Genomic DNA, 20864 nt, shown 5'->3' on the forward strand with positions numbered 1-20864 from the left:
AAATATATACATAACCATATATACATATATAATAAATGGTCTCATAATGCTGTGTACCTGAAATTCATATGTTGCTATAAATTATTATTACTTTAATAAAATGTTGGAAATTTTCTCAGGATATGGTTACTTAAGAACATAGATTAACTATAATAAAACACTTCAATAAGAGAAAGGAAGATTAATATAATAAGTAAGATATTCAGTTTTCAGATGCAAAATTTTAAAAGAATTCTTTTTATCTGCTGTAATTAACACACTACTAATTTTTTTAATTTAACAATTATTCATCAATGATCAAAATAATCCTTGAAAAAGATATCAATTGAAGGAAAAAAGTATCCAAGAAACAATGTTCAGGCATGACATGAAATTAGTTTCATAAGGTCAGTGACAAAGATGTCTGCATTATTTCAGACAACACATTTCACTGCCTCAGAAATATTCATATGATTCTTGAAAAGAAATTTTACAACATTCAAAGTTTTCCATTTCACCCATGAAAAAACTCATCTATACTTCATAGGAATCTGGGCAAATTCAATTATTTTTCCTTTCGATTTAATAAATTATTTATCCTTCATAGCCATAGCCAAAACATAACAATACAGCATCATGAGAGTCATAATTAAATCAAAAGAGATAGTTAAAATAAGAGACACTATGGTAACATTTTAGTTAATGTTAATAAGCTGAGCATTTTTATTTCAATTTTCAAATTCACTCAACGAATAGTCACTTTATGCCCTTTCTGGTTTAGATTTCAAGGCCAACTTTAAAAAAAATGTTTATCCTTTCCAAAAGTCTACCATAAAAATGACTATAAGAAAGCATTGATGAGGCCATTGAGGTGGCGCTGAAGGTAAGGTGTCTGCCTTGCAAGCGCTAGCCAAGGAAGGACCATGGTTCAATCCCCCGGCATCCCATATGATCCCACCAAGCCATGGGCAATTTCTAAGCACTTAGTCAGGAGTAATCCCTGATCATCAAATGAGTGTGGCCCGAAAAACCAAAAAAAAAAAAAAAGAAGAAGAAGAAGAAGAAGAAGAAGAAGAAGAAGAAGAAGAAGAAGAAGAAGAAGAAGAAGAAGAAGAAGAAGAAATCATACTTTACATTGTAAGAGTAAATCCCTCCATTATTTTGACACCTTCTAGTAGTGCCAGACTCCTTCCTTATGCGATAAGCATAGAACTTCCTTGATTTTTTTTCAAACATTCCTGGATCATGTCATTTTAAAGTTTTTACATTGGTTCTTCATTACACCTATAGCTGTTTTTCTCTAGAAATATGAATAATTTAATCTCTAACTCACCTTCTTCCAGTATTCCTGAATATCACCTTTGAATGATGCAGATTGAAATGGTTTTCACATAATTCTAACCATCCTCTACAATTTTTGCTTTTTCAGTGTATTATAATCTCATGACATGTGAAATCAATGATGCATACTATTTATTGTTAATGGTTTCCCTCCTCCCTGGTGAAACATAATGAAGTTACATCAATGATTTTAGCTTTCACCTTAGTTGACAAGAAAAATCAGCACAAAATAAGCAGAAGAAATGGAGCAAAATAAATATAGAGCGCAGAGTAATGTAATAAAAAGGAGAAATCTATAAGAAAAATAATTGAAAATTTTAAAAAGTCAATTATTTTGGAAATAGAAATAAGTCTTCAACAAACAGGTTAGGTAGGACAAGAGAGAATATGCGGATTACAAACAACAAAAATGGGAGTAACGTTCCAGCTACAGAGTTTGGAAAGCATTGTGGTGCCAGGTATTGAATATAGGACAGCAGCATGCAAGGTAAGCTTCCTACTTGCTGTAATATTGCTCCAGCTTCTAAAATGACCATATTAAAAAAATAAATGATAAGAACTCTAGAAAGAAGAAATAGTTCAAAGGAAAAGCCTCATTTTCTTTAAAGTAAGGTGAATTTATTTTGTTTTGTTTGGGGGTCATATTTCATGGTGCCCAGAGCTTATGTCTGATTCTATGTTTAGGAAATTCTTCTGGCAATGCTCAAGATAGAAGATAATGTGATAGAAGATAAATGCCTTACCTACTCTCTTATCATACCAAATCTAAATTAATAGGAGTTTATAACTTTTCCATGAAAAAATATAAATCTCAGATGTCTTTTCAAATAACTAAATATTAAAAGGATCTCGACCACAAAACATAAATTTACATTATTCCCAAGATATTGCATGAATCTTACATTCACCAAAGAAATAAATACAAGAATAGAAACTATAGATTAATATAAAAATAAAATAAAATACATAAAATATGTTCACATATTTGGGTTTATATTTGAATTATAAAGAATAGCTAATATTAGAAATTCAATGGCTATCATTCATCATACTAACAAATAAATAAAAAAAAATCTCTGAAGGTTTATAAGCAAACAATATCAAAGATTTGGGGGCAAAATCAAACATCAATTCTGATTTTGAAATTATCCACTTAGGACTAAAAATATCTTAAAATGATTTTTTAAAAAATTATTAAATCCTCTGGGTAAATGATGTTTAAGGACAAAAGAACTAATTTTCTTCCTTTTATTATGAAACGTACAAGAGAATCTTCTCTCTCTACACCCACTGAACTCTAATCAACTCTGTCAGGACAGTGAAGTAAGTAAGAAGATGAAAGTAAGTCATATATACTATATATAAAAAATTTTTTGGAAAAATTTAGTAAAATTATGTGACTTATTAAATAATAGCAAAACATCTAATATTTGAATATTTGTCATATTTTTATTTGAGTTTTTATAGTTGAGTATTTGTAATTCTAAAAAAAGACTAAAGGAGAAAATAATAAATTTAAAATTTTAGAAGAGACATAGTTACTGATTCAAAATGAACACCAAATTTCAAACCAAACAAAATGAAAAACTCATATTATTTGTAAATTTCATAAATTAAGATAATGAAAGACAATAAAAGTTCTGGTGGGATTATTCAAGCTGTGAAGCATGTTCCTTACATGTGTGTTCCTTGCATGTGCTGAGTTTGGTGTCTGGAACAATTTTTAGGTTTGGCCTGAAAGCCATCAGTCACTACAGGTCCTAGCCACACAATTTCCAAAAAATCTTAAAACAGCTAAATTATGAGAGAAAAAAATACAAAATTCTATATGCAGCAGAACTATTCTTTAAATACTAAGATAAAATAAGACACAGATATTAATACTAAAAATCGGTGGCCAATACATCTGCCATACAAATGTGTAAGGAAATTTTTCAAATTTCAAAATAGAATAACAAATGAATAATCTGGATAAAAAAGATTAATGAAAAGTAAAGTATATATAAATAGATATATTTTCATAGATAAAAATAATTAAGGAATGAGTATTCAATTAAAATGCACAACTGCATATTGTGTCAGGTTGCTGGGTGGCTTTTCTTTATATCAGTACATTTCATGTTGCCAAGAGTAGCGTTTATAAATGTCAGCTTTAAATGTCAATATTAGTTTTACATGTTAAACAGGTAAACATGTTACCTGTTTACACTTCAGGTATAAAAGTTTGATGGAGATAATTCATATTAAAAATCAATAGCCATTTTTAGGTTATATATGTTTGTTTAAATTTCTTTGGTAACAGAATTTTTCCAGAAATAAAGACTTTTAGTTTGGGGGCCCCAACCAGCTGTGCTCAGGAGTTAATCCTGGATTTGCACTCAGAGATCACTCCTGGTTGGCTCAGGGGACCAAATGAAATGCCAGGGATAAAACTTGGTTGGCTGTGTGCAAGGCAAATGCCCTTCCCTACTGTGTTGTAGCTCCAGCCCCAAGAAATAAAAGCATTTTAAATATACCTTAAGAGAAAACAAATAGTAATTGTTAAGAGGAAATGGGGTGATACAGAATATTTCTCTACTGTAATAAATGAGTAATTCAATCTAATTTTCTAAATATAATGCAACTTTACTATGCATTCCTCAAAGATCAGTTAGTTCCAAGAGAGATCATGTAACCATTATTTCAGGAAAGTAGATGGAAAAAGGTGTTTTTCTCTTAGTCAGAAACTTCTCTTAACCCGCTGGAAAAAAAATGGAATTACTGGTTCTTCATCCTTGGATATAGAGTTAACTATATATATATATATATATATATATATATGTGTGTGTGTGTGTGTGTGTGTGTATATATATATATATAAACTATTTTTCCCAAGAGATTGAAGAAAAGAAAATAAGACAATATGAGAAAATATTTTGTCAACATTGGAGAATATTAAGCTTTCTAGATTGTTTTAGTAAAGAGTCTTTTTAACCCATTTCACTCATACCTTTTCTTTATAACAGCAATCCTTTCTTACCTATTAATTGAAAAATATGCTTATATTGGTATGTAAGAAGGTACTTGGAAGACAGCGGAAAAGCCATAAATATTTAAAAGGCATAAAACAAGGCATAAAGCAAATTAAGCCAATTCTTTCAGGTCTCAGATATAGAAGCAAATAATAATCATGATTAAAAAGAAGAAAAAGTATAAATATGTTAAATAAGTGTGAGGTTTAGCAAAAGGCCTCTTTCATCATGGCAAGATCAACAAGATTTTAAAAATTGAGAATTGGTAACATTTTTTTTTAATTTCTATTGTGAATATAATGGCTTACATATCTTTCACAGTAGAATTTTAGGTACATATTAACATTGAATCAGGGGAATACCCATCACCAAATTTGTCCTCCCCCATCTTAGTTCCCTTTCTGCAACCCATATACCCCCTCCATCAACCCCCAGGCTGCTAGAGTAAGTGGACCCTTCTTTGTCTAGCTCACTATTAGTCGTCATATATCTGTTTGGTCCCGGTACCCTCCCTTGTTTCCCCCTCTATTTAAGAGGCGCAGCTAGACAAATCGAGTTATGTGGTTTTGTTTGAAGGAAAGAAAAGCAATAGAATGGGGTACAAAATAAGAATAAATAAATAAATGAAGTCAAATACTTTGAAAAAGGGTGGAGACCTTCTAGAGGCTTTCAACCTCAGTTTGAGAGAGGACATGAAAAAGGTAATTGAAACACCACAACAATACAGAAAGAAATATTAAATTAAATATCCAATGAGCACTATAGCAATAAAGACATGCACCACACAATAGTCTCGGTTCTGAAATCAATCATGTCGGAGTGCAAAAAGAAAGAGAAAGATAATAAAATAAAATAAAATTGGAGATATTAACTTCAATATCTACACCAAAATAAAGACGTTAACAAATTGATCAATCAATAAATAAAAGTGTGGAAAGATGGTTATTTTATGTTTTTTTCTTTTTCCCCCTGCATAGGCACATTAAGTATTGGGGATATTATAGAGGGAATTTCTCCACCCCTGAAGTATACTGTCATGGGATTAACTGTAGACTCCTTGCATAATCATTTACTCTCACCTCGGTGCATTTGTGGTGTATGGAAGACTTCTGTTTTGTCATGGATGGTAAAATCAGACCTCTGTATCTAGAGATCTTGGTGACCGTGCAGCTCAAGGAATGGAGCTTATGATGGAGTCTTTCTTTGTGGTTCTAGGAGTTCTGCTTCATCAGTGTCGTTTTAATCTATCTTCTGTAATTGATAGACTCGATCATTATATTGCTCCTAGGATAGAACCTGGTATAAAGTCTTTCGTTATGTTTTCGGAAGACCCATTCAGTTGTGGTTGTCTCAGTCAGACCTCTGGAGTTGGAGATCTTGTTTGTTGAACAGATTGTAGACCAAAAGCTAGGCTAGAGCTTTTTGTTGCTATTGTTGTTGTTGTTGGTTTTGGGATGTGTACTTTCGAGTCCTGGTTGTAACAACCAGTCATCTGTATATAGCGATCTTGGCTTTAGCTCAGGTCAAAGTGTGACATGTTTTCTAATTTTGTCTTATCCTTGGCTGTTGAGGAAGGACAACTTGCTCTTAGATCAAGTTGTTCCCATTTCCTCATTGTCAGGTCATAAATTTAGAACTGGCACATGTTGGCATCAGAGCAGCATTATGAATGCCCTGGAGGGGATTTGGTTCCTGGAGCTGTTGTGGAGAACTCTATCATTTATATGTCTTAAAAATTGAGAATTGGTAAGATTTTTTTTATTTAAATAACTTTATTACATACATGATTGTGTTTGGGTTTCAGTCATGTAAAGAACACCACCCATCACCAGTGCAACATTCCCATCACCAATGTCCCAAATCTCCCTTCTCCCCACACAACCCCCGCCTGTACTCTAGACAGGCTTTCTATTTCCCTCGTACATTCTCTTTATTAGGATAGTTCAAAATGTAGTTATTTCTCTAACTAAACTCATCCCTGTTTGTGGTGAGTTTCATGAGGTATGCTGTAACTTCCAGCTCTTTTCTCTTTTGTGTCTGAAAGATATTATTGCAAGAATGTCTTTCATTTTTCTTAAAACCCATAGATGAGTGAGACCATTCTGCGTCTTTCTATCTCTCTGACTTATTTCAGTCAGCATAATAGATTCTGTGTACATCATGTATAGGAAAATTTCATGACTTCATCTCTCCTGACAGCTGCATAATATTCCATTGTGTATATGTACCACACTTTCTTTAGCCATTCATCTGTTGAAGGGTATCTTGGCTGTTTCCATAGTCTTGCTATGGTAAATAGTGCTGCAATGAATATAGGTCGAAGAAAGGGATTTTTGTATTGTATTTTTGTGTTCCTAGGGTGCATTCCTAGGAGTGGTATAGCTGGGTCGTATGGGAGCTCGATTTCCAGTTTTTGGAGGAATCTCCATATTGCTTTCCATAAAGGTTGAACTAGAAAGCATTCCCACCAGCAGTGGATAAGAGTTCCTTTCTCTCCACATTCCAGCCAATACTGCTTGTTCTCATTGTTTGTGATGTGTGCCAATCTCTGTGGTGTGAGGTGGTACTTCATAGTTGTTTTGATTTGCATCTCCCTGATGATTAGTGATGTGGAGCATTTTTTCATGTGTCTTTTGGCCATTTGTATATTTTCTTTGTCAAAGTGTCTGTCCATTTCTTCTCCCCATTTTTTGATGGGATTAGATTTTTTTTTTGTAAAGTTCTGTCCGTGCCTTGTATATTTTGGAGATTAGCCCCTTATGTGATGGGTATTGGGTGAATAGTTTCTCCCACTCAGTGGGGGTCTCTTGTTTCCTGGTTTCTATTTCTTTTGAGGTGCAGAGGCTTCTCAGTTTAATGTATTCCTATCTGTTAATCTCTGCTTTCACTTGCTTGGAGAGTGCAGTTTCTACCTTGAAGATGCCTTTAGTATCAATGCCCTGGAGTGTTTTATCTATGTGTTGTTCTATATATCTTATGGTTTTGAGTCTGCTATCGAGGTCTTTCATCCATTTGGATTTAACCTTCGTACATGATCTTAGCTGGAGGTCTAAGTTCAATTTTTTGCAAGTGGCTAGCCAGTTGTGCCAACACCACTTGTTGAAGAGGCTTTCTTTGCTCCATTTAGGATCTCTTGCTCCTTTATCAAAGATTAGGTGATTGTATGTCTGGGGAACATTCTCTGAGTATTCAAGCCTATTCCACTGATCTGAGGACCTGTCTTTATTCCAATATCAGGCTGTTTTGATAACTATTGCTTTGTAGTAAAGTTTAAAGTTGGGGAAAGTAATTCCTCCAATATTCTTTTTCCCAATGATTGCTTTAGCTATTTGAGGGTGTTTATTGTTCCAAATGAATTTCAAAAGTGCCTGATCCACTTCTTTGAAGAATGTCATGGGTATCTTTAGAGGGATCGCATTAAATCTGTACAATGCTTTGGGTAGTATTGCCATTTTGATGATGTTAATCCTGCCAATCCATGAGCAGGGTATGTGCTTCCATTTCCACGTGTCCTCTCTTATTTCTTGGAGCAGAGTTTTATAGTTTTCTTTGTATAGGTCCTTCACATTTTTAGTCAAGTTGATTCCAAGGTATTTGAGTTTGTGTGGCACTATTGTGAATGCAGTTGTTTTCTTAATGTCCATTTCTTCCTTATTACTATTGGTGTATAGAAAGGCCATTGATTTTTTGTGTGTTAATTTTGTAGCCTGCCACCTTGCTATATGAGTCTATTGTTTCTAGAAGCTTTTTGGTAGAGACTTTGGGGTTTTCTAGGTAGAGTATCATGTCATCTGCAAACAGCGAGAGTTTGATTTCTTCCTTTCCTATCTGGATTCCCTTGATATCTTTTTCTTGCCTAATTGCTATAGCAAGTACTTCCAGTGCTATGTTGACTAGGAGTGGTGAGAGAAGACAGCCTTGTCTTGTGCCATAATTTAGAGGAAAGGCTTTCAGTTTTTCTCCATTGAGGACAAAATTTGCCTCTGGCTTGTGGTAGATGGCCTTAACTATATTGAGAAAGGTTCCTTCCATTCGCATCTTGCTGAGAGTTTTGATCAAGAATGGGTGTTGGACCTTATCAAATGCTTTCTCTGCGTCTATTGATATAATCGTGTGGATTCTAATTTTCTTGTTGTTGATGTTGTGTATTATGTTGATAGATTTATGGATGTTAAAACAGCCTTGCATTCCTGGGATGAAACCTACTTGATCGTAGAGGATGATCTTCTTAATGAGGCATTGAATCCTATTTGCCAGGATTTTGTTGAGGATCTTTGCATCTGTATTCATCAGCGATATTGGTCTATAATTTATTTTTTGGTAGCATCTCTGTCTGGTTTAGGTATCAAGGTGATTTTGGCTTCATAAAAGCTATTTGGAAGTGTTCCTGTTTTTCTGATTTCATGAAAGATTCTTGCCAGGATTGGTAGTAGTTTCTCATGAAAGGTTTGAAAGAATTCATTAGTGAATCCATCTGGGCCTTGTCTTTTGTTTTTGGGCAGACATTTGATTACTCTGTTAATTTCCTCAATAGTGATGGGTGTGTTTAGATATGCTACATTCTATTCATTCAATCGTGGAAGATTATGAGTCCAAAAGTTTATCCATTTTTTCCAGGTTTTCATTTTTAGTGGCATAGAGTTTCTCAAAGTAGTTTCTGATTACCCTTTGAATCTCTGCCATATCAGTAGTGATCTCTTTTAAAAAGGTTTGTGAGTATATTCAACCTTCACACTGCTACTTTTTTTCTAATTAGAAAATGCCATTTTGGTAGCTTCTGAAGCTTTTCAGAAAAACCCAAGCTTTCAGGGTTCTAGTTAAAAAACCTTGACTGGCATATAACCTAGAAATATGTCTATAAATAATCACCTTATCCAAATTCTGACTACCACTACCATTTTTTTTTATTTATTCATTTTGACCAAGACCAGATCTAAAATCAGAAACTTTCCAAATCGGGTAAAATTTATCATCATGTCACTAAAATTTTATTATAACACTTCTGACTCTGTAGTCTGATCATATTACTTTGTGTTACTGTGTATAGATTTTCAGCTTCTTTAGCACTTTTATTACCTCAGTAACAAGCATTGAGTTCCATGTATAATATTGTCTCTTTACGTGGAAAAAAATGTCTGAAACTGAATTGTGTTAATCTGAAATACCTACCGATACTTGAGCTGCTTTGAGTAGTTATGTTAACTGAATGGAATAAAACTTAAAGAGCAATTAAAAAACAAAATGATTAGTTGTAAGCTCAAGTAGAGCAAAAGTAGAATTCAACTGGATTGAGGTTTAAGTAGCTAGATATCCTGTAATATCAAGGGAAATGAAAAAACAATTGAATTGAATTGAATATGAATATTATAAAGCCCAACTTGCCCCTAACTAGATATTCTATATTAAACATTTGACTGATGATTGGATATTTGCATGTAGTCATTTTGCAATTAAGAAACTCCCAAGGGCAGTTGATTCTGTGATTCTGTGTATGATCAGAGATAGAATAGGGACTTACTTGCTCACTTACACATGGTTGAAGACTGTTTGGTCACTGCATATGGTCCTATGAACACCAAGAGTAATAGAATACTGGGAGTACAACTATCATAAAAGAAAATAACATACAAAGAGCATTTAAGATTTACAATAGAAATACCAAAGGAGGCCTCTGCGCCCAAAAACAGTGGCAAGATATAGTGAAAAAATTCAATGAAATGAATAGCTCACCATGAACACTTTACCCAGCCATACTCTCACTCATATTGGAAGGAACAATTCACAGCTTCATGAATAAACAGCACATTGGGAACTTTATAGGCTCAAAACAATCTTAAAAAAAAGAGCTCAGGGCACTACTTAAGACAATATGAATCCTATATGTCTCCTCTTGAGATATTTACTTTCTTTCTGGCATGCATACTGGCACTCTCTCGGCTATGTTACTCTCTCCCTTTCTTATCCTCACCGTCTCCTTCCTCAGAACCTCCAAATACAACCTATTTATACTTAAAAAAATGGGAATTGAAGGAGCTTTGCTGAACAGAGACTAAGCCATTTATTCACAAACCCACAACAAGCATTTTACTAAATGGGGATAAACTAAAAGCTTTGCTTCTGAGGTCAGGTATAAGGTAAGGAAAATTGGGTCACTCTCTATTTGTTTTCATAAAGAAGGTAGATTTTCAGGAAAAAGCTGAGTGTTTTTTTTTTTTCTTTTGAGAAAAGTAAGTGGTAGGCCAACTATGTATGGTAAATTCTGCCTAGACTCACTAAAATAAATACTAAGTAGAAAAGGAGAAATAATTATTCCTTATAGCCAAAACTACACTGGAAAAAAAGGGTGCAGAAAGGGTAAATAAAAAACTTTAAAGCATACACCACTATAATAATAATAATAATGCAGATGAGTTTCACCAATGAGGGCTAAATTTAATGAGCAAAAGTTTGAGAAGAAACAAAATTTGCACTGTCTTTAAGTGTCTTCTCCCAGGGGGTAAGATATAAACTTCACTATTAATAAAAACCACAGTAAATGAGAATTCAGAGGCAATAGCACTTGAAGTAACAAACCTAAAATAAGGCATCTGGACATCCTTTGCCCCAGTGAAGGCATACATTATTTTTATGAATATCTCTCATTAAGATACATAACTTCAGCTGGTCATTCAAAAACATTGAGCAAATACAAATTTGGAAAAAGGAAAAGTATAGTGCATGTCTTGGTTGTGCATTTGAAAAAAATGTCTTTAGATTAGTTTATTTTAGTTAGTTTTTAAAAGGCTACTTAGGAATATTTAAAACTGTCTATTTTGAAAGACAAGAGAATTACTGAGGAACTCATATGAAAAGCTAGTGACTATTCACAAAATATAGTTCTACATAGGATGTTGAAATTGGGATTCATAAAGGAGAAAAACTGATGAGAATTAATTTAGTTTTTTTCTTCATTCTGTTCTTCCTCTCTCCTCCTCCATCTCTCTATTTTTTCTCCTCCTCCCCCACCATGTTACATATTTTTTTATCTTTCTATTTGTGCTTGAAAAGAAAACACAAACAATTCTCAGCCCAGAATATTTGCTCGACCTTGTTGTGGTTACAAGACTCTTCAACAGTCTCATTGAAAGAATCCAAAAAACAATTCTCTGATTAAAATCAAGCCTGGGAATAATTTGTTTTCATTTGATAAGCAAACATTTTTTTTTTTACTGTAAACCAGGTTCAGCTCCACTGAGATTGAGGGACAACTGTGATCAATAAATAGCTATTTACTTCTAGAAGCAGAAGAAAATGGAAAAACAATATAAAAATAGAACACTGGAAAAGACTCTCAAAGAAAGGAAAGAGAATGTTTGATATTATAGATATATACATATATGTTTATGTGTGTAGTGTTTATGGTTCAGATTCCAACACAAAGACATTGAACCCCTTTTTTTACACTGTGAGGAGACCACCAGGAGCATTTTGTGGTCTAACATTTGGATTTTGACATGTGGTATCTGCAACCATGGAAAGTTCTCTGGTGATAACATGTTTTTTATTGAAATGAAGAGACTCAAGACTATTCACTAAAAAGAAAAAAAGTCATGATTAAAATTAAAATTAAAATCCTCAGAATTGTTTCCTCCTCAACTCAAATCTCCTGCAAAGGGAAGAAAGAAGACAATGGAGTTAATAAATCATGGTAGATAGGTGAAATCTTCATTACAAAATAAAGAGAAAAAATACAAAAACATGGTTCAAAGCTATTCCTAGTGGATGAGTACATGACTTTATCCTATACATATCTTCCATAGGAATTTCCTTGTGGAAGATGGGGCTGAATGCTTATGGTAACCTTGCACAGTAAACTCTCTCATGTGCTTGCTTCAGTTCTATGAGCTTGTCTAGCAAAATAGTAGAATCCAAGGAAGAGGCGACTTCAGATGTCAAACTGGAGGTCAGAAGCACAGACGACAACCTGGGCTTGTGACTACATCTGAGGTATGTGACAATGTTCAACTGAATTCATTCATGTCTCTAAGATCTGATATAATCTCTAGGCAGGGTTGCTGTCATGAGTTCATGAAATAATAGGATTTTATAGTACATTCAATAAGTATGGATTATTTAAGTTTGGTGTGGGGAAATACTGGGAAAGTGGGAAAGATGAAAATAGTGATTAGTGAATAATAGGCACTGATGAAAGGTGTTGTACATGATATAAATGAAACTCAATCATGAACAACTTTGTACCTGTGGGGAAAAAACTGTTTTGTGAACAACTTTCTAAATGACAGTGTTGAAGTGAATACATTTTAAAAATTATAAAAGTAATTAAAGAAAAGAAAATCATAGAGGCCCCCACAGAAGGGAAAACTGAAATTCCCCTGTATAGAAACAGGTAAAACTATGGTATTCCTTTAGAGACAAAGCCATTACCATTTATTTTTAGAAGTCCATTTGTGTTCCAATTTTCACTTATAGCAAAGTAAACAACTTATAATAATTGTTATCAATAGATTTATTTTTAGTGGAAGTCTTAAACATGTATAATCTTTGAAATAAATATCATTAATGGTTTCTGCCTTCTCTAACCTCAGAATTGTGGGCCAGATCTCTTATTCTTTTTTGTTTGTTTGCAGTTTAATTTTTTGGGAAACACTGAAATTAATTATTGGTGTATGTATGCCTTGTGAAATTTTCCAGCTATCTTCTCCATGTTACCATCTTGCTAAACATGGCATTACTTCACTGCCCACAGGACTCTAACTGTAATCAGCTAAGCAAAGTAATGCCATGATCACTGAATAAAAGAGAGAGAAAGAGAGAGCCAGAGAGAGGGAGGATGGGAGCTGCATTTTGTCCTGAAGAAGAATCTCTTGCCAAATGGAATATTAAGTAAGGACTCATTTATCATATCATATCATATAATTACAGGCTAATGTCAGGCATTTTTCATGAAGCAGAGCAAACTGGATAAAGGAATTAATGGGGAATGATTTGGAAGCCATGTGTCATGCTGTCTAGGCAGAGCTTTGTTCAAATAGGCAGAGTACGTGGGGCAAAGGGTCCTCAAGCAATGTGACTTTTCCCAAGTCAATTTCCCCATCTAAAGTTAAGACATGATCATATAGTTTGAGATCTTTCTAAACCTGTACTGTGGTGTTATTTGAATAAGTCTGGTGAATCCTATACTATACTTAGTGATAATTTGCTCATACACTATAATTCTATGTTTTTAAATATCATTTTTTATTTGAATGTTTCTATTTACCTTCCTTTCTTTCTTTTATACTCATTCTATCATTGAAAAAGAGAGATCATAAAATATATATGCATTTGCTTAAGTAGACTAAAAAACCCAAATTATAAAGTTATAATAATAGTCCTAAATATCAAAAATTACACACTTAATAAATATTTTAGGAAAAAAGAAAAACTCATAAAAAATGGTGTTCTTTAATAATAAAGGCCAAGCAATAAAGCCAAAACAATAAATGGATTAGAATCTGGTACCAAATCGCAGCATACCTATCAACCATTTGCTAAAGTTAATACTATGTGATATTTCAGATAAGTAAATATGTTTTTCAGCTCTTATTTTCACTGACTAATAAGTGTCTTTATTTGAAAATTAATAATGTCAACTAAATCTAGTTCTCCTGTAACTTTCTATTTTTGTCCCCAGTTGTCCAGGTTTGACACTCACTTCTCACCGTCTCACAGCTGCTCTTTATGCCTAGGATTTGTCTGAATCTAAATCTATTCTGTGAGGATATTTTTAACTCAATATGATTGCAGACATAAGTATTGTTTTGTACTAAAAATTAATTATATCCTTCCTTTTACCCAGATAAAGACACATTCTATGCATGCAGAGTGACAAGAATGAGGACTTAGATTAGTCAGGAGGGAGGAGTGGATGTGAGAAAAAAAACGTCCAAATTGAATTTTTTTCAGTGTGTTATTCATAGGATTAAAATTTTAGGATGACATAAAAAATCAGCTTGTATTTTGATGCTTAATATTTTTTCAGATTGTCTGGCACTTGGCCCTATGTTTACTTTAGGATTGAAAGCTAATGGTTTTATAGGTGATCTGTCTAAAGAATGGGTTTGAGATGTGGCCTTTCTAAATAACATGAGGTTTCTGGTCATTAGTTTGCTGCTAAAATTAATGAGCATTATGTTGTCATATATAAAATATATAAAAATAAAACACTACTGTTCTATCTTATGTGCTGTTTATCTGAAGGATCTCACCAAATTCTATTAGGGTATCTCCAAGGTCTTTTCTGCAAATGATAGAACTCATAACTTGAAAATTCTGTTTGTATCTAATGTAACCATATGCATGAATATAAGTACAAAGATTTTCATGGTAAAGCATTCAAAATTGAAATTCTTATGCTTGCCTGCAAGCCAAAGCTTTGTCCTCTATTCCCCTCTTCGGTTGTTGGCCTCATTATATATCCAATCACCCAAATCATAAATCTGGGAGACAGCACTGCCTTTTCAATCTTCCTTATATGTATGAGCAATCATCAGTCCCTCTGTATTTATCTCTTTAATAGTTCTTGATTCTGTACACTGCTTTGGATTCATAATCCCTTCATTCATCACTCCCCCATTCTGTAACCTTGCTAAAGGTCTCTCTCATTCTGGTACTACTTGATATGAACTTTGTTCAATTCTTACCATTTTGGGAAACTCTTTATTTTCTAAGCTGCTTAGCATAACAGGCAGCATACATATATATTACCTTTTTCCAAATCCTATTTTCAATTAACTTTATTTATTACGTCATATTCTATGCCAAATTATGTATGATCTATTTTCTTCAATTGAGGACATTTTCTAACTCTCCCCTACTATCCATTCCTTCTCTTTTGTTTGAAATATTCTTGACTTCAACCATGAGATCAAACTCTTTTACTTGGATGTCTTCACTATCCTTTTCAAAAATTAACTGAAGATTTTTACGTAGTAGCTTTTTTCTTTTCTTCTGCACTAATTCACTGCTTTGTTCTAATCACTAAAATTTTTAAAGTCCAATAACTTGTATTACACTTCATACTTCAAAATCCCTTCTAGAAGAGTGTTACTGTTTCACACATCTGTATCTTCCTGAGCCCATCCACAGTAAAACACCAGAACTTCTTTTTTAATTAATATCTTTATTTAAATACCTTGATTACAAACATGATTATGGTTGGTTTTCAGTCATGTAAAGAACACCACCCTTCAACAGTGCAACATTCCCATCACCAATGTCTCAAATCTCCCTCCTCCCCACCCCATCTTCACCTGTACTCTAGACAGGCTTTCTACTTCCCTCATTCATTCTCATTGTTAGGATAGTTCTCAATGTAGTATTTCTCTGACTATACTCATCACTCTGTGTGGTGAGCTTCAGGAAGTAAGCTGGAACTTCCAGCCCTCTTCTCTTTTGTCTCTGAAAATTATTGCAAGAATGTTTTCATTTTTTTTAAAAAACCAATATATGAGTGAGACTATTCTGTATCTTTCTCTCTCCCTCTTACTTATTTCACTCAGCATAATAGATACCAATTACATCCATGTATAGGAAAATTTTATGACTTCATCTCTCCTGATGGCATAATATTCCATTGTGTATATGTGTAACAGTTTCTTTAGCCATTCGTCTGTTGAAGGGCTTCTTGGTTGTTTCCAGAGTCTTGCTATGGTAAATAGCACTGCAATGAATATAGGTGTGAGGAAAGGATTTTTGTATTGTATTCTTGTATTCCTAGGGTATATCCCTAGGAGTGGTATAGCTGGATGGTATGGGAGCTCAATTTCCAGTTTTTGGAGGAATCTTCATATCTCTTTCTATAAAGGTTGGACTAGACGGCATTCCCACCAGCAGTGGATAAGAGTTCTTTTCTCTCCACATCCCCGCCAGCACTGTTTGTTCTCATTCTTTGTGATGTGTGCCAATTTCTGTGGTGTGAGGTGGTACCTCATAGTTGTTTTGATTTGCATCTCCCTGATGATTAGTGATGTGGAGCATTTTTTCATGTGTACACCAGAACTTTTATCTCACTAGTGATCTCCAAAATAATAATTATGAGCAATTTTTCTCCAATAGAGAAATAACATTTTCCTTTTATTTGTAGTCAATAGTCAAGCTTAAATATTTTTCTTATGTTATCATTTCTTTTCCATTTGAGGCATCTATGAATTATTGCAAAAGTTTTTATTGATTTGATGTGCATTTTTAGTAAAGATTCTCTGTTGTGGGTTCAGAGATTGAGAAAATATTATGAAAACTGTTGATGCAAATTATAGAGACACTAAACAGTAGAATATAATAATAGACTCTAAAATCATCTTACAATAGAATTTATGGTTTTAAAAATTCTTTTTCAGGAGTTAAAGAGAGACTTCTGCCATGTCTGTGCAAGTTAACCAGGCCATAGACTCCTGGAACTCTCAAAATAGAGGCCCCAACTAGCAGGGGAAAAATTCATGGACATACCAGATTTACAGGTGATCACACAACAGAAAAAATAAAAAGTAAAAACTGATGTATTTCTAAAGTTGTTCAATAATATGTTCTAATCTGGGCAGCAATTTCTAAATATTATTATGAAGCTCAACAAAATTATTTTTTGATGTCAATTTTTTTTTTCTTTTTTGAGCCACACCCAGTAACGCTCAGGGATTACTCCTGGCTATGTGCTTAGAAGTCGCTCCTAGCTTGGGGGACCACATGGGACGCCGGGGGATAGAACCGCTGTTCATCCTAGGCTAGCGCTGGCAAGACAGGCACCTTACCTCTAGCGCCACCGCCCCGGCCCCGATGTCAATTTCTAATATTATGTAAAATTGCATATACTTTTTTTTTTTTTGCTTTAAGGTCACACCTGGCAGTGCTCAGGGATTACTCCTGGCTCTATGCTCAGAAATCGCTCCTGGGACACTCGGGGGACCATATGGGATGCTGGGATTAGAACTACCAACCTTCTGCATGCAAGGCATGTTATCTCTCTGGCCCAAAATTGCATATTCTTACTAGCAATAAATTCTTTGATCTAGCTTGCATATTTTTTATTTTATTATTTATTTGTTTATCATGCTTAAAATGTACACTTTGAGATGAGGAAGGGGTCAACTACATGCAAGTCAAGCATCTAAACTGCTTTGACTCCAAACAGTTCCTTTTAAGTTCCCTTTTTATTTTTTTAAATATAATTTTTATTTTAGTTATAGTGGCTTACATATCGTTCACAGTAATATTCCAGGTACATATTTACATTGAATCAGGGAAATTCCCATCACCGAATTGTCCTCCCACAACCGCTCCCATCCTGCCTCCCATATCCTCCACTCTTCCCTCCCCAAGGGGTGCTAGAATGCGTGGTCCCTTCTGTGTCTAGTTTATTACTTAGTGGTCTTATAACTGTTTGGTCTTGGTGCTCCATTACTGCCCCCTCTAATTGGGAGGCGGGACTAGATAGTTCAAGTTGTGTGGTTTTATTTGAGGAAGAGAAAGGTAATATAATGGGGTAAAAATCGACTATGCCGACTATGAGCAGAGTCATTCTAGAGGCTCTCATCCTTGGTTTGAGGGAAGAAGGGGAAAAGAAGGTGAAACACCACAACAGTTCAAAGAGAGGAATCAAATAAGATATTCAGTGAGCACTGCAACCATAAAAATATGCACCACATAGTTGCCATGGTCTTGAGATAGGAAATATGACAAGGCACAAAGAAGAAGAAGAGAAAAGAAGAAAGAAAAAGTAAATATATAATGAAAAAAATGGACAGTTACTTCAATATCTACCCCCAAACAAAGACATCGACAAAAACTAGATAAAAAATAATAAAAAATAAAAAAATAAAAAAAGGATTATTTAGTGTTTTTGTCCCCTCCCCCCTCCCCCCCCCGCATAGGCACAGTAAATATCGGGGTCATTTGAAACGGGAATCCCCTTGGCCTAAGAGATACAGGGTTTCTCTACCCTTGGAACATATTGTCATGGCATTATCTATAGACTCCTTTCATGTTCATTTACTCTCCCCTCGGTGTTTTTGTGCCGTATGGAAGACTTCTGCTCCAATCTGGATGATAAAAACAGATCTAGAGGTCTCACTCTGTGCACAGGTCAAGGAGTGGAACTTATGATGAAGACTTTCTTTGTGATTTTAGAAGTTCTGTTTCCTTGATGTCATTTTAATCTGTCTTCTGTGGTTAGTGGTCTTGGCTCTTGTGATGAAACTTGGATGGAGCCTGGGATATGGTCTTTCGTTATGTTTCCAGAAGACCAGTTCAGTTGCAATTGCCTCAGTCAGGACTCTGGAATTAGAGGTCATGATTGTTATGCAGGACGTAGACCAAACCGTAGATTAGGGCTTTCTTGTTGGTTCCAGAATACATACTGCCCGGTGGTCATCTGTAGATCACGTTCTTGGCTTTTGCACAGCTCATAGTGTGGTAAGTCTTTTGATTTTGTTTTATCATTAGTTGGTAAGGTAGGATAACCTGTTCTTATGTCCATTTGTTCCCAAGTTCCTCATTGTCAGGATCTCATATTAGAACTGGCACATGTTGGAGATCGAGTGGTATTCAGGATGTCCCAGGTGGGCTTTGGTTCCTGTGGTTGTTGTGAAGAACTGTGTCAATTCTATGTCTGGGGTTCAGGATTCAAGTCTGGATGGTCGGTGTATAATCTTCTGGCGTCTAAGATGGATCCACATGACATATTTTCAAGGTGGGAGATTCCCTGTATTGTAAATAAGTATGAGTTCTTATCCCTAGTAGATAAGAGCTTGTTTATATACGTGGGATTTCCTCTTTTTTTAGTGTGCCTTTGCAGAAGAAATGGTGCTTCATTATATTGCCAGTGCATTTGGGGGTGAAAAGAACAGAGAAACAAGTCACATACCCAAAAACATAAAAATAGAAATAAAAATATATATTTTCTCACATATGTAAAATGATTTTAAGTAAAATGAAATAAAAAATGAAGAGGTAGTGTTATACAGGTCTGATACTTATGATGTAAGTATAGGTTTCCCCATTGCCTTTTGAGATTTTCTTGTGGGGTGTGGGTTCCCAGGCACCTTTTCATCACACACCCTGCCTTTCTTGAGATTGGTAAAGGATTTGAGGAGGGGTCTTGTGCAAAGTTCTTGCATTGGGAGTCCTTTTAGGGTTAAGTCAGGTATCCAGCAACAGTCCACGTTAGGATAAGTTGATAGGGAGAGCCACACAGCATGAGTCAGTAAGGGTGTTGGTTGTCTTTTCCTGCCGGGGACGAGGTGTGGGTTTGAGTGGATGTCCCTTCGCTCGGGTGCTGGGTACTGGTTCGTTGGGGTAGGAGCTCAGTCTTGATGCCTAATAGATTAAGAACTGAGGGTGAAGAGATTTAATAAATTGGAAAATCTGGATGGAATTGAGGGGTGAAGGGGTAGTCAGATTCCTGGAAGGGGGATTGGGGAGAGTATTTGGAAGGGGCAGAATGGAAGAAAGGGGAAAATAAGATTAAATAGGGAAAAAAGGAAAAAAAGGAAGAGGGAGTAGTGAGAAGAGGTGAAAAGAGCGGGGGCATGTCATTTTGCTTGAATATGTTCGATGAGTAGGCCCCGTAGTATAAGTCTGCAGGTCACCGTTGCTGCTTCGGTGGTCTGGCTAGTCACATGCTTCAGGTCCTAAAAGAAGGTATGCCCTAGAGATAAAAGGTGTGTTAAAAAGTTTTGTCCTTGGGCCCGGAGAGATAGCACAGCGGTGTTTGCCTTGCAAGCAGCCAATCCAGGACCTAAGGTGGTTGGTTCGAATCCGGGTGACCCATATGGTCCCCCGTGCCTGCCAGGAGCTATTTCTGAGCAGACAGCCAGGAGTAACCCCTGAGCACCACCGGGTGTGACCCAAAAACCAAAAAAAAAAAAAAAAAAAAAGTTTTGTCCAGACAATTTTGTAACACAACCTGGGTATGGTATCTCGTGTGGCTTAGCTCTGAGATGCCATCTTAGGTTGTCCATCCTTTGTATCCAAGGACGCCTGTGGACAGAAAAGCTGAGAGGTTACTTTAAATATATTAAGCTTAAGGCATTAACACCTATTATTTTGGAATACTTCGGTTGTAGTCAGTGATTTCCCGTGATATTTTTTACCTGTAACCTTGTATAAGATCCCTAAGAGATTATTATTATGAGCCTTTGCAGTATCAAGCTGATTACATACCTGTTCACTCTATGCTGCTGTTTCTGCAGATGTTGGTTTCTTTGTGGTTTAATGTGTGGTCGAGAGTTTATGATGTTACTCTTTCATGTGTTCTGGGCACTTGCCCAGTATATGTGTGGTATTTCAGTGTTAGGAGTTTCTACCCTGTTAAGTCCTCTTATTTGATCTTTGAATATTAGTTGTATATATGGTATAGTTTCTAGGTCATTCATAATAGTGCTATCTTTCTGTGTTTATCTTTCATCTTCTGACTTACTTCGTTTAACATAATATGTTCTAGGTCCATCCATGCTGCTGCAAAGTCTGTGATTGAATCATTTCTACTGCCATGTAGTTTTC

This window comes from Suncus etruscus, chromosome 18 (assembly GCF_024139225.1).
Source record: "Suncus etruscus isolate mSunEtr1 chromosome 18, mSunEtr1.pri.cur, whole genome shotgun sequence".
Classification (NCBI taxonomy): Eukaryota; Metazoa; Chordata; class Mammalia; order Eulipotyphla; family Soricidae; genus Suncus; species Suncus etruscus.